The following is a 16,353-nucleotide window of genomic DNA, read 5'->3' as shown; positions in this document are numbered from 1 at the left end:
AATTGCTAGGGCTTGGTTAGCTTACCTTTACGATCCCTGGCTGGCCCCATCTGTGTGATTATAAAGAGTAAACCTCGGAGGGTGAACTTCTCCCCTTGGTAGCTATCATAACTAAAGACTTCAAAATCAAATCTGTTTTTCAACCTCCTTTGGTGTAAGCAATACTTGGAGTGTACTGGGTGCGTGTCAATCACAGCCAGATATACAGTTTGTGCTGTCTGATATTTAGACATCACAAGAGTGAAAACATTACATTTCTTTAGTGAACGGCTGTTCAGCATGCGTTCAGTATAACACTGCTTTGGTGGTTTGACCACGGACATACACTGTATCTTCCTTTATTTAAGCTTGGGCTGAAAAAAGATCTTGATTCTCGGTTTGCACAGAAATGTGAGCATGAGAGACTATGCTGGTATGTATTTTCCTAAGAGGAGGATTTGAGCTTGCTACTACACCTACAATAGTATCAGTTAATCACACTGTAACCAATGCAAGGACATTTCTACCTTTTGGACACTCACATTTTTTTAGAAAAACATGTTATAATAAATTATAAAAGTGTAGTTGTAACTAAATTGTTGCAAATTGTTTGCAAATGCTGTTATGATTTTGAAAGAAAATCACTTTTAACACTAGGATTTGAATGAATGTTTTGGTAATTTAGAATGGATTATTTGCAGTGTGATGGCTTAGTCTTTATTGAACTGAGTAAGTCTTTGAGACAACAAACCCGCTCTTACTGAATGTGATGAATAAGCATTTAATTTATCCCTCATAATGAATCAAACAGTCGTTACCTTCACAGGACCTCACATCCGTTTCTCCCACTTTGATCTAATTCCATTCAGTTATATTTATGTTGCAGCTCAGGAAGCTCAATAAACACAAGTCCATTTTGTATCCCTTTTTAGAATATGTGAAATATATTAAAGCCTAGGAATAATTCAGAAAGCAGCCATGATACCAGCAGCTATTTTAATTAACTGACTAACCAGAAGGCACGCAGCGCTTTGTGTTTAAGCAGGAACATCCTCACAGCTTTTGTCTTGAAGGCTTTGTTGTTACACATGTCCATGTTCAGATTTGACAGCAGGGGGGGGGGGCAGTATTTCAAAGAAAGTTGTCTCCTTTTGAAGAAGCACTTCTGAATAACTCCATGTAATCCATTTAATATAATGTTTACTTATTTAAAAAGGGCATAACATGCTTCCTCTCTCTATAATGCAGATTATGTAGCATCACAGCCATGTTTCATCAGATTCACGTGAGAGCATAATTGCAATGGCAGGTGTGTTTGTAATGTCTTCAGGAGGGATACTTGACAAACATAAACAATTATATTTGCCTACTTTAAATGCAATGTGAGATACAAAATTGTCTTGTAACAGACAACTTCCTCCATTGATCATGTGACATTGCAAATTGATTTTGTGAAGTTTTCTGTAAAATCTGCCGTATAGTTCATTAAGTTCCAGCACTTAGTTCAGTTCAGGTAGAGATCCAGGCGCGAGACGTGATCAATCACACGTGCTCGTCTGGTTCGACCTGCAGCTCATACGTCAACGCCAGCGCGAGGGGAGGAGGTGTTCCCATCTGTGCCCTACTCCGCCCGCAATCTCAACGATGACAAATGTGCCACCCGCAGTGGAAATATTGAGAGTTACCAGGACATTTATCAGGTAACATTTGAGCAATATGAAAGATAACCTTTTGTAAGTGGACGCAGATAAAGATGTATGTTGTGCCTTTCCTCCACACAGGCTCCGTCTCTGTTTAATACTGCAGCTGCCCACGAGTAATACCGCCATAATATGTTTCTTATTCAGAGAGCAACCAGGTGTGCAGTCTGTTGGCTGGTGCACAGTGTTGGACATTAAGCACGGGACCTGTTTTTCTGGCAATGTAAACTCACTTTTTCTTATTTAAAAAGAAAGAAAAGAAAATGCCAGGAAGACTGGAGGCAACACAAACACGCGGCAGGCAATAAGGTATCTCCACACATGCAATGACGACTTCAACTTCTGAGTTTTTCTCCTGTTTTGTTGGGCCTAGTAGCCTACATTGCAAGCTTCTGTTTTTACTGAATACTGATGCTCTCACAGGACAGTACATCATTCAATCCATCCCCACTGCAGACACATTTACTGTGAGCATGTTTACTGGCTAGCCCCAGGTTTAGCTGTGTTAACAAAGTTTGTCACATCAGGAATGTAAGGCTCAATTGGAGATAACATCAGAACACTGGTATTTTATAGCAATTGGTTTTATTGTTATAATTGGCAAAAAAGTTCTGATTCTCTTTATTAGCTCTCCAAGTTAATCCATCAATACAGAAGATGGACAGTATTACGTTTTTGTGACAAATATTGGAGCCAAAGCTGCACATGTGAACATATTATTAGCATTTTATTCAATGTAGTAGCCTACAACTACAATTGTGCCAACATATTAGAGTTTTGCTTTCTGAAATTAAAATGTTGATTTCATTTATTTATGAAGGTGATCACATTTTCCTGGAAATATGAATATTGCTTTTCAAATATGCTTTCTGTACAATTATGTGTTTGTAATGTTTCCCCACCGGATTTTAAGCAAAGTGATTTTCTGTTATTTGATATTGGAGCCAACAAACCAAACAAGCAACTAATGGATGTCATTTTATTTATATGTATTATTTATTTGAATTTAAAGAAGCCAACATCACAGGTTCTCTATTTTAATTATAAGGTGTAGTCAAGAGTGAGATTGAAACATTATGAGTCCAATAATGAAAAATAAAAAATAAAATAACAATAATTAAGGTAATAACCTAAGACAAAAGCTACATTTCATGAATTAAAGAAACTTTTGAGTTGAATATTTAAAAAAATAAAACAGTTGCGTTACATAATCTCCACTGACACTTTAATAGAAACCTGAAAGCATTTGGGACAAAAATAATACATACATTAATATATTCCCTGACTGTAAGCACATAGTTCCTGGAAACCTAATTGTTTGATTACTAAAAAAACTGACAATAAACCTATGCATAACCGGGGGTTGCAGTCCTGAATGAATAAGTATTAGTGATTAATGCAGTGTTTGTGGAGGGACACAGCTTGACTTGTATTAATATCTTAGCAAAGAGGCATGTCTCAGTTTTGTTTTATAGCAAACAATTGTTTTTTCTACCAATCAAATAATGAGAAGTGCTGTTATACTAAGTGTGGTTAACAAATTAATCTCACCCATACATCCTGTACTTTCCTTATTCATGTAGGCCAGTGGTTCTCAAAGTGGGCATGCCAGGGGGGGCGCGAGAGACCAGGAGGAAAATGGTTATAAAAAATCATAATTTGAAAAATTATTGATTTGAAAATAATATGATGCAGTACAGTACCATTACGTCTGGGTCTCTGTGTTTCATTAAAGCTCGGCTCTGTGTGTGTGGAACGAGCCATTTTGTGTGCGCGAGAGAGAGACCGATACCGATACCGGAGATCGTTGCTGTTAGCTTCTGGTGCTAGCGAGCTACACTAATGGATATAAGGAGTCTTTTCAACAACAAAGTGGAGGAGAGTCCTCTCCTGTCAGACTGAGAGGCTCAGTGAGCTAAAGGACTATCTCAGTGGGTCTCAAACGTTTTGGTAACCATTAATGTAAACAATTATTTCCGAGGCACACATTTATATGATCATTATAGTTATAAAAAAATAAGAGAATATATGAAAAACAGCTATGAAATACTATATGACAGTAAAACAAGAATACAGTTTAAAAGGGTTATTTGTAAAATATCCATAAAGATAAAGTAAATCTGTTTACAGTTCTGTTTCAAATGGGTGTTGAGAGAGGTATCCATAGATCTCTTCATTTTGCTCTCAAAGTGCACCAGATTGATGCATTTAACTTCAATATTTAAAAATAAATCTTCCTGGGGGTCCACACACCACTTGTAAAAATAGCACTTTACCCCTGCTTACACCTACAGTATATGCCATGAGCTGATTATCGAGCCTTCATTGTAACAGTCGTGGGTACACTGTGAATATGTGTGGGGATTGTTGCAGTAGAACATTCCACTGTAGCGCCCGGTACATTAATGGGAAACCGCCTGACTATTTGTGTTGGGGGGGCCTGACTTTTTTTTTTCTCCAAAGGGGGGGCCTGACAGAAAACGTTTGAGAACCACTGATTTAGGCTAATATTAAGCTCTTTTAAACTGAACAACTCACATTAAAACGCCTTACCATTTCTACTTCACACTATATTTACGGCTCCTCAAGATACCTCCTAAGTGTGTTTCCTTTTGCTTCAGCCTGGTGAAAATAGAATCTCCATACTACCTTGTTATAAAATCTGCTACAATTAAAAAAAACATAAGGTAAAAGAACAGCAGGGATGCACATGATGAGTTGGTGAATCTGTGCTGTAGCTGATGGTAAAGCACAGACTAAACCATCACCTAAGCATGGAGTTACAAATTAAAGACGTACCATTTGCTATAGCTCTAAGCTTTCCGTCTCCTGGTTTGATGGGGCATGTGTCATCTTTTCTTTTATCACACGATGGGATAACTCCGCAAATCACCATCTGCTTCTTCCCCGATAGCCATCGCTGCTCTCTTCATGCACCCCCCACTGCTGCGTACAGTGAATAAGTGAACAACTTCACAGTTTGGAAAATGTATCCCAGGTAATTTAGGAGATTTTTGCCACTTTTAGTTTGAACTAATTGTTACCTAGTATCCAACATGATCATTGAGGTCCCATCATTTAATGACAGCATCGTTAAATGACGTGAGCATACAAATACAGCCTTCGGGAGTTAGATTATGCCACGCTCTGTACGCTGTGGGCTAAGAAGTAATCAAAGACCATTATATTGGAATGCTTTTAAACCCTCTTGACCCTGGTAGCTCTTCCACCAACACACTTCAATAAATAGAAATGTCTGTTCACCTTTAAATGAAGGAATGCGCATCCTGAAAGAGGAGGATTCTCTAATAGAGTTCACTCGAGGTCATACACACAGAATCGATAAAAGATCTAAACATTTACCCAAATATGATTAGAGCATAAATGCACCATGATGCTGCGTTCATGGCCTGTTAAGACATGTATTGGTGCTTTCTTTCGTCATTCATCTCATGATTGTCTCAACGAGGTTAAATTAAATCAATGCAAGATGTCTGTAAAGACAAATTAGATCTTGGTACACACATGAGCTCTTTCTAAACAATCACTTTGTCCCTCTAGGTGACCTCCGCATGAACTGAAACCAGAATAAACAATGAATGCCCTTTATTGAATTATCTTCTTTCCTGCACAAACTTAACGGTGAGCTTTTGCTGACTTTGAAGGAGCAAATAGTGGGAGAAAGACACGCAGTGCTTAGTCAACTCTAATGTGTACGTCTGCTCGTCAGTCTTACAACTCTTTCCGAGAGCAAATGTGTCAATTCTAAGGTACGCTTATTCATTATGGACAGAGTGATGGCCTGTCCATGCATATTTTATGCTTTTAAACCCTGCAAGTTTCATGAAGTTGTCCGAATGAGTAGCATTTAAAGCTGAAGTGAAGTAATGTGCTTGCATAATTAATCCGTAATGTCTTTGATAAGAATTACCACCAAGGTCATCAGTTTTTTTGAAGACAGGATGTTTATTTATTCATTCTAATTGCATGTTTAACTTGTTTAAGGTAGGCGCTTTATGGGTGGAATTGATTTGGTACATGTAGAGCGAGAGGGAAATAGTTGTCCCAGGACTTGAGCTCTTAATGCAGGGGAAATTGAGAGAGATGTTTGTCATTGTTATGTAAAAGTACACCCTGCTTTGCGATAAAGTGCTCTTCCCCAATGGAACTTTCTTTCTCCCTCTTTTGACATTACACCTCCTTCCTCATTGCCCTGCGCTGTCGGAGTTGCCAACTAAATCTCAGCCTCATCTTGTCCGCCGTAACCTTGTTTATTCCCAACAGTGGCATTAGCAAAGCTGTAAAAGTATTTATGGGGGTACAAATGCGGGACAGCCAATCTAAGGTAAATCTATAAATCCTGGCTGTTGATTTCTCATGGGCCAGGAGGTGCAGGCCGGTGATCAGTAGAGGTAGAAAGTATTCCCCGGGTGACTCTATGTGACTAACGTGCAGAGGCCCAGCAGCATGCCAAGCAGCGCTATGGCGACACTGTTGTGCTTTGCAATATGGCCGAGCTGGCCTTCGCCTCTGAAGCCAAGCGCCGCCCGGCTATCCATCTACCGGGAGCTGGTATCATTAGCTAACCCACAGGGACCTGACTCAGCAATAGTGTGTGCATTGTATTTTGCACCCCGTCCTTGGCTCGTTTGTAGTTAAAGAAAAAGCTAGAGGTGGGAATTATGAAAAACAGTGTAAAGGGCGCAAACATTATCCCATGTGTAAATGTTCAGTTGCTCTTCAGTAACTGGGATTTATTATTAGAGCTGCATTTATTAGCTTTTGACCACTAGAGGGCAGAAAAACACCCCAACAAGCTGACATAAGCAGCCTCCACACTGAGAAGAATATGTTGGTCTTTAACTATATGCTCATAATCTTCGCCAGGTGTCTGTATTTCTTCATGTAGTTACTGGAGACAGGTGCCTTGGGGTGTTGGAGTAGCTCAGAGTTTTATGTAAGCATTGTTGCCAAGTCTGTTGTTTTCCGATGAGATGGAGCTTCTGTTGAAGTGTTAAATCACCTTTTGTCTGCAGGTTGGATAGAACTATTTTTCATGCTATCACCTAAGTAAAATCCACATTTTAAAATCATTCAGTGGCTTACTTTACTTTACATTCATAACTTTAGCACTAAATAAATACACAAATGCACCTTTGTTTATTCAGTTGCAAAGTATTTAGCCGGCCATTCAGCAAGCTAGCAGATCTATGTAGCTTAGCCTTAGGCCAACAGCCAAACAACAAACCAAGCACATTTTCTGTAACTAGACACATCGACATTTGACTAAATGTTAGCTAAGATTTGTTGGTGCGTTGCTTCATGAGTACAAGTATTAAGTATTGAGGTGATAATGGTTTGCATTGATTCTAACTGCAAAAAAAGTATTTAAATCACCAACAGTTTTCTATAAATCTTTCTAAAGAGAAACCTTCGACTGGCAATTTGTCCACGGTGTTGACACACCTTCCACAAAGTAACACTAAACCAGAGTCGGTACGGATGGAGATACGGATGCATTGAAAAGTAACAACTTAATGCAGGGAAAGAAATTGGTAAGGAAGTTAACATAGAACTGCTCGAAGTTATAAACATTACTCTGTCTGTGAGATATATCCATTTAACATCATCAATTTGTGGCTTAAGGCTACTGTTTAGAGTCAATAAAGGGTACCACTTTACAATAAGACTATACCTTATAAAGGGTTTACGAATAGTTTGTAATTCATTTATTAATTAGGTTGTGAATACTTTATAAATCCTTAATAAGCTTTTATAAGAGTTGAGATAAACAGGGCAACTGTGACCGGTTGCTTGCCAAATAGTGAGTTCACATGTATCTGTACTGCTAAGCCTTACTAGAAACGGTAGTAACTCATTAATAAATGGGAATGTGTTTTACTTTTGGCAGTAATAAATGTTAGTAACTCGTAAATAAATGGTCATAAAGAGATGCCAAGAAACATCAAGATGAAAGGGGGGGGGAATCAACTCAGTGAACAACAGATACCAAGGATGCTGGCTGATGAAGAAGACGAAGTAAGCTAGGTAGCCAATATAAGACTTAGTCCTCTTGCCAAATAGTGAGCCTGTGTTGATGTATGAAAATTAAAACGGGTTTATAAATGGTTCTTAAGGATTAATAAAGTGTTTACTACCTAATTAGAAACCCTTTATGAATCCTATGAGTAATTGCTATTGTAAAGTGCTACCTAATAAAGTGATTCAAAACCATGCCAAATAGCACTTGATGGATAATGTACAAACGCCCGTTAACACTTTACAGATAAGGTGATATTGTCACAATCTCTTTTATACCAGATAGTGAAAATTATCTGTTTAATCACTTAGAAATAAAACATTTCTTTAGTCTGTGTAACAGGCTCCCTCTTATGACAGGAGTACGTTTAAGACTACACCTTTTCCACTTCAGTGGAACTCGTCTCTTCTTTTAACCTTGTGCTCTTCCTCAGTGCCGTGCAAGGAAGGAGCTTCCATCAGCTCCCATCTCTAATAACATTTACAGAGCATAGCAAAGAGAGCAGGGTGATACGTCTTGGGAGCTCTCCCCTCAATATTGGCAAGGAAATCAATGTGGTGAGTAAACCTACCAGCACAGTTTGCAATCAGCTGCCACGCCAAAAGTAATCACTGAATTGAAATAATCCTGAAAGGTTTCCCCACTGTAGCAAAGTTAATAACAAAAGAGTCACCGTGGCCTGCGCCTTGAATTAGATATTAATCCTTGTATCAAGAATAATTACCAGGAAGGTTTCGGTAACAGTGACCTTGCAGAGTGAGCCTCTGCGGGTGTCCGTCTTCACTCTCTTCAACATTCAACAGGCGCCTCCCCTCCTGGATGCGTACTCAGGGAGACAATTTGCAATGGGACGATATAGTGGGACGAACTGCTTAATTCTTTGCACACCACTTTCAGGGAACGGTCCCACAGCAGTTGCAACCTAATCATCAACAATTTCTCACTTGTTTACATTCGTCCAATCTAGATATCGGCTCATTCCCCATGGCAGCTCTTTGTAATTCTGCTCTTACGGTTTTGATCGACAGTCGGCCAACTCGCACTAATTAGCAGTGAATATTAGCAGCTCTCCTCTAATGCTCCTTAAAGACCCCGTGAAGTGTGCGCCTGTGCATGATCTGTTATGCTAATACATATAGTAATGACCAAAATTGTCCATTGAAACCCATATCAAAAGATGTTGGAATAGCAACTAATTTGATGAGTTTTGAATTTGCTGCCGTGAAATCCGCAGTTGACCTCCGCCTTCGTGGGCGTGGCTTGCGAGCTACTGCGTGACGTCACAAGATGGTCGCCTCCTAAGTGTTTACATTCATCACAGTGTATTGTTTCTCTGTTTCAAAGTCGAATTTATCAAAGTTTTTGAGCGAGTATTTTACTGGAAAGTGTGTCGGAGTCGACTGGAAGTGATTGCCAATCGAGAAAACCTGACAATGGAGGCGACAGTGAAGAAAAAGGGAGGAAAAACACACGGGAAGCGATGCATTGCCGCTGGCTGTAGTAATGTCAAGTCTGCCGAAGTGGCGATGTTTCTGTTCCCAAAAGATGAAGGTGAGTCTGGCTGGTGTCAATGTTTCGTAGATTCGTTGATTGTTCATGACAAATAAAGGCCACTGGTCGATTCGAGAGAGAGAGAGAAAGAGAGACTGAGAGAGTTACAGGGTTGTTGTTAGCATCTAGTGCTAGCTCGGAGCTAACGGAGATTAGCTGTTTCAAGAGGGAGAGTCCTCTCCTGTTGGACTGAGAGAGATAATGTCAGCTCAGGGAGGTAAAGGACTCTGAGTGATTAGATTGTAAACTGTAGCCTAAGTTATCTCAGTTGGTTTGGTCATCTATGTAAACAAATATTTCCATCTATGTTAGTTGTGTAAAATAGGTTAAGAAATCCTTCCAATGTTTTTTGATTATTGAAATATATGTTTGATATGAGTGTTGAGAGCTGTATCCATAAATCTCTTAATGTTGCCCTCAAAGTGCACCAGATTGATGCCTTTAACTTCAATTTAAAGAAAAACATCTTCCCGGGTGAGGGTATGAGGTCATCACAAATAAAACAGGTTCACATGGATAGGATACTAGATAAGTGTGCACACTCATTATGTACATTACACATTTTTCTTGGATTTGTTAACACTATAGTCCCTAATATATTTGTAGAAAGGCAGGAAATGGAATTAAATCGAGAAAAACTGTCAAAATCAATCATTTCTCTCACACTTGTATCACTTTCCAAAGTCTCCGCCATGTTTACAATCACAACTGGGCCCATCTTGTGACGTCACCGCCGCTATCGTCTGCAACTTCCGGTAGGCTCAGACGGCCGTTATTATTATTTTTTTTTTAAATTTTTCATAATTAATCAATCAATAATTAAAATTATTTTAGCCATGAACAGGCACAATGATATGTAAGGAATGAAACTGCCATTTCATTTTGGCGCAAAAAAATGCACTTCACTGGCACTTTAATGGGAGTCAGTTCATTTGTTAACACTACGAGGGCACATTGAAAGGCTTTACGTGTACACACTCCCATTGAGCTTTCACATAAATCCTGTTCTTTCTCTTGTTTTATTAATTAGGAGCTGTAGCCTGTAAAACAAAATACACTATAGGGAGGACCAGTTGCATGTTACCTCTGGGATGTATTAAGACTGCTTTCTGTTGTTCTTGAGTCTCGTTTTCGGAATATAAACACTTGCTATTCCGCAAAGTGTGTCTGCCACTCGATTGTCAGACAGCTAGGTCAGGTCTTTGTCAAAGCCCCAATCACTGTGGCTTATGAGAGGTCAACGGGAGTTGTGTTAGGCTGAGTTGGAATCTCTCCGGTCTGCTTCCTCAAGTGAAGTCGCAATTTATTTTGATGTTCTGAAAACTTAAATGGCCATTTCTTTGAGGCAATATTTTATGAAAACCTAAAGGTTCTGTTTACCATGAACCACCAAGATACTAATATATTAGAATATATTTAAAAACAGATGCTTCCCGATGTATTTATCTGATGTATTTAAGTTAAAAAATGTAAATTATAATGTTGAGATTTTTCTTGCCCTTTGATCTCCATTGAAAATATTAATTAAGGGATCATTTACTTGTGAAGAAACAACAACCACATGGCACACATTGTTAATGCACACCTCATAAGCTGATATCAATTTATCCATTGCTATATGATCATAAACATAATTATAAAAAGCAAGCAATAGTTGTCCACAGTTCACACATCAAATGTGCACCTTTTCCTCCTTAATCCAGTTTGCCATGGCCATTGCAGAAAGGAATAATAAGGCTCCTTCTGCACCAGTGGTGGAAGTGATGGTACATTTCCCTCAGTGTTTAAATCTGTCACAATGACCTTCAGATAGTCAGATTTATAAAAATGACTGAACACATTTGTTTAAAGTGACCTCCGGTGGGAATCAGTCCTTAGCCTCAGCATTAGCAATGAAGGTTAAATAAATTTGACTCGCTATGTCATTTCATGCTTTAATATTGAAGGTTCCTAATAGTTAAAATGCAGGCTTTTGGTTTCTCCATCAAGCATTCTGCTCATTTCTTGCAGCGTGCACATGCGAGTGTGATGCCTCTGCTTGGCCCTGGGACTATAAAGCAGCAGTAATGATTATGGGGAAGCAGGGCAGCAGGTCTATTAGATCCACCACTGAACTACCGACACATCAGACGGGCGGGCATTTCTTACCCCCCGTTTGGCATGTTTGATAGCGTGCGTGTGTACATAGACACTGCTGTGCGGAGCTGTGGCTGCATGGAGCGGCTCGCTACATGCTGCTCCCTGCAGTAGGTCCGAGTGTGGTGTACAATAATGACCTGTCAGAAATGCAGGCCTTTGAAAACAGGCATAATCCACAGAGGCTATCTGACTAAATGAATTCTAACAGGAGCCAAGCCAACCCCTTGAGACCCATGAAAATTATAATCTATTCCACCGGTCTCTTATCAAAACTGACACGAAAAAAAGAAGCACCAAAATAGCATAGAGGAGGATGATTTCTGTTGTAGACACGCTGCTGCCGTTTGGTACAGGATAATTATTCTTTTATATGTTATTATGATGCCCGTTTGTTTATCTGTTTTGCTTGGATAATTCTATAATCGGTTCACTTGGCTACATTCTTTTCAGCCTTTGAATATTTTTGAAGAATTTATTTTCTGTTGCAGAATTTACATTTGAATTATTATTAACTGGGACAGCGCTTGCATTGTTTAGCCTCGGTTTCTAGAGAAGAACAAGCCTCACTAACCAGAGGAAATTGAGTGTTTTACATGGTATCATTGCATCAAGATGACACAGAAGGAAATGCAATGTCACTGTGCCATTAGGTCCCACTTAGCTTGTTGGTAATACATTGAATTTGAGGATGCTGTGACAGGACCATTTTATTTAGTACCTGTGGCAAGAGGCTGGTTTAAACGTATTGTATTGGCACACAAAAACAAGCAAGCACTCTAGCTGTTTTTCAAGGAGCAGCTTTAAAGAGGCTGTTTGTGATAACAAATAATGGATTCCAATTAGAATAGCAAAAGGCAAATATTTGAAGTCACATCATCATAAATCACAAAGTGGGGACAACCTGCATCCAAACTCTGACTGTAAACTACCTAAACTTGTATTAGCTAGACTGCAAAGGACTGCAATGCTGTATTCAGTCACATTGTTCTGTAAAGTGAAAACCTCCAAATGGGAAAACATGTCGACATCAGCTTTTAGTCGTAATTACAAGTTGGTTATATGGGATTTCGCTGGTGGGAGATATTGTATTGTACAAGTATGAACCCGAATAGATTATACTCAAACAAACTCTACTGCTGGAAGAATAACATATGTAGATTGACTATCATTTTTCAGTTCATATATACATATATGAATAAAAAAGAAAGTGTGTAGTAACAGCCAAAATCCAACTTGTAAGAGCAGCAACACTGGCAAACAATAAGTACAAGTCTTTTTTGCAAAAGATGGATGAAAATATATAGATTTAACTTTAAAGAACACATCCAACCCAACATATATTAATTAGAATCACTAAGGTAGGCAGTTTTCTATGATATTGCATGATTTATGGGTGATTAAGTCATTTCAATGTCTTAAAACAGAAATAGTCATCAATCACTGCCACGTCGGGCTGCCAATAATGTGACGCAGTCCAAGGAAAATGGAGAAAGGATGCCTTGATCTCCTGCGAGGTGGTTATTGCCTTTAAGATGTAGCTGTCAGCTGTGTCAAAGGTGCCTTGCCTGTCAGATATAAGTGACGTTGAATCTGAACCCTCAGCCAAAATGACTTTCTGATGGAATCTTCAGCCCATAATAATCCTTTTCAGTCAAATAATCAGTCTTAGAATGTGAGCGAACCTAAGCTGTCAGCATTCAATTAGGCACAGATTTTGATCTCCCCTCGGCACAGCTTGTCAAGATGAATAATAAAGCCGTCAGCCCCTGAAGGTGAACGGACGGATGGAGACCTATTGTCTGGAGGATTGACAAGGGTTGATGCAACAGGCTAAAGTGAGTTAAGGCCTTCACACACTGGCGTACACACACATACATCAACACTTCTCCTCACCGCTCGTCCTCCTTCGCCCCCAGAGAGAGTATTTGTCATGCTTTCAAACCACCCTGCAGTGACAAGCCTCTGACAACCTCTGCTTACTGTGACACCTTTGTGGGTCCAGAGGAGGTTTCCTCCACAATGCCTCCTTTGACGGGCGTTCTTGAGAGGAAACACACACTATTCTGCCATGAAGCAACACTTGATTGATTGGCACAGTCAAACTTTTCTGAGTGAGAGATGACACAGAAGGCTTTGACGCCGATTTATTTATTTTTTATGGAGCCCCAGATAAAAATGTACGGAGGTTGCAATAGAAATACTTTAAAAAAAACTTTTATTTCCTATTGTGCACAATTCAACCCTAACTTTTTAAACGTTATTTCTAGAAAAATGGTTGTGGATCCACCTGTAAAGTTACATTTCATTCCCTGGAATAACTTAAATAAAATACAGGCCGCATATTACATTTATTTCGGAAAATACGAGACAATCGTAATTACAGAGACTTAGAGTTAAAATATCTGACTATTATGTTAAAAGCCTAATACACAAACAGAATTATCTGCATAAACCTTCCAACCTTGAATAATTAAAAAAATGTAAAAAGCCGATTTTGAGCTACATTACGTTATTATTATAGGGGTTGCAGCTCCTTCAGTGTGGTTTTATTTTAAAAATAACTCACCTGTTCTGATGCAATTTCTATCATTTATACCGTTAATTGCATTCAGGTGCTATTATTTTGAAACGTATTATCTCCTCGAGCCTGACTTTTGTTGATTCTCTCTTCAATTTCCCTGGGCCCTTTATCTAATGTCCTGTCCACAGAGAACCTGTAGCTGTACAGGAGTGCTGTTGTCCGTGTCAGAGGGCAGCGCCTCGCCTTCACACAGAGGCCCCGTCGGTTTCAGCTCACTGAAGCTGTGGCACTCGCCATGTCTGGCTGGGAGTCTGGATACCTGCTTCACAGCCTCTCTCTTACTGAACCCCCCCCTCTCCCTAAACTCTGCACGGGGACACTCACAAGGTCACTCAACCCGACACACACACACACACACACACACACACACACACACACACACACACACACACACACACACACACACACACACACACACACACACACACACACACACACACACACACACACACACACACACACACACAGTTCTACTGCTGACAACCCTTTCTGTGAAATCAGGAATTGCTATGGCCGTCGTTCACATGAGGTGAGACAAGGGTGAAATGCTAGCGTGACATCACCAATTTGTTGTCATGGCAACTTGGAGACTTGAAAACAATAGCAGCAAAGAATCATTAAAGATCGTGTGTGTGGTGAGAAATGGAATATTGAAAACAAACTGCTTTAGGGGCGTCAAGTGGAACGGAGCATGTTTCTACACCACAGAATGTGAGGCAAGTACTTTGACATTTCCCCCAAACCAACATTTGATGACTTTTACCCCAAGCAGAGGACACTGCAGACATTCTGGGTGAGTTATCCTCCTCTTTCCCCCCCTCACCCACGACCGAAGCTCCCCCACCCTGCCTCAACATATTGCACCTGTTCAATTATTTAGCCGCTCCTCTGTGGTTGGGTCCTGAGCTGCAGTGAAAGCTGTACCTGCCGATTAGAGCGGGGCTCGTCACCGGAGCCCCGCCTTCGGCCGCATTACGCAGGAGGAAATGTCATTACCTCACTGCTGCCATGTCATCACCAGCCTTTGGTCTCCCTGAGGCAGGGAGGATTTGAATGTGTGTGAAGGTGTGTGTGTAACTCGGTCAGATGACACAAATGCACGGGGCCTACACGGAGGTGGGGAGATTCACTCTTGGGGTTTTGGATGGCAAAACTGTTGAGCAAACTTCATTTTAATATCAGAAGTCTGAGAACAAGATATAGGTCGGATTTATTCAAATAACAGGTTCACTATCATTTATTATGAGGATACAATTCTGCAAAATACCTTTTGAGAAAAAGAAAAAATGCTCAGACTGAGCAATATGTATGCTAGTTTGAAACTGTAGCAATTGTAAAGAAAATGACATTTCAACAGCTATTTGTAAATCAGCTTAAATAGTATAGTATATTAACTGACATTTAACTTGTTGATATTATCTGAAGAGTGTCATCATTTGATAGTTATTCAGACACGAGGAGCACATATTTTCTCCCACTGGAGGGCACTGTTGAAGCAAATACAAGCCTCTAACATCTAATCTGCCATCACTGTCCAAGGGACGGTTTAACCAGAACCCTGCCTTGGTCATTTTTTTGGGGGGTGGTGGGGGGGGGGTTGTATCTTCTTAAACTGCTGTTTGTAGCAGGAACAGCTGGAGTAAGGTCTCCATTTTCCCAGCCTTTCTGTGTTTGGCTGGGGCCAAGAGCTTAAGAAAAGGATTGGGGAAGGAGGGTTTGAAAGCACCCTGTAAGCGTTGTCTGTGAAAGTGTGTGTGTGTGGTCACTTGTGTATGTGTGTGGTCACTTGTGTGTGTGATTCAACCTAAGAATATGTATCCCTCTCCTTGGAGATCCCTCGTCCAACCGATATTTTGTTTCTCGCCGGACTGTATTTACTGTGTGAATGTCTGTCCTGAATTTCAGGCATAGATATGCAAATCACACTGGAGTTATTAATCAGAGTGTCACAGGGATTATGCAAATGAGTAAAAGAGCAGCGAGAGACAGAGAGAGGAAAGAGAAGAGTCCGGATTTCAGCAAACTTGTGTTGGCATTCATCAAAAGGAGATAGTTTTGCTTGAAAGGGTCGGATGGAGGCTGTGATCATCGTTCTCCTTGTTCTGACCTGACGCAGTGAAAAGGTCGTCTTTACGTCCAGAGTCGTTCCACGTGGATGATCTGGAGGCCTGTCAGAGTGATGATGAGCCTGCTGTTTCACAGGGGAAAGGCAGGCTACATGCTAATATTGATTTCCCTTTTGAATATCTTAGCCAACACTGTTGACGTGCAGCAGATGTCGAGTTGACAGCTTGCACCAATATGAGAAACCTGTGTAAACATAAATGCAAAACAACAGGAATGTATAATAAAGTGTAAAGAAT

This window comes from Pseudochaenichthys georgianus, chromosome 20 (genome assembly GCF_902827115.2).
Source record: "Pseudochaenichthys georgianus chromosome 20, fPseGeo1.2, whole genome shotgun sequence".
NCBI classification, from domain to species: Eukaryota; Metazoa; Chordata; class Actinopteri; order Perciformes; family Channichthyidae; genus Pseudochaenichthys; species Pseudochaenichthys georgianus.
The sequence above is the reverse complement of the archived record's forward strand: the minus strand, read 5'-3'. Positions refer to the sequence as shown.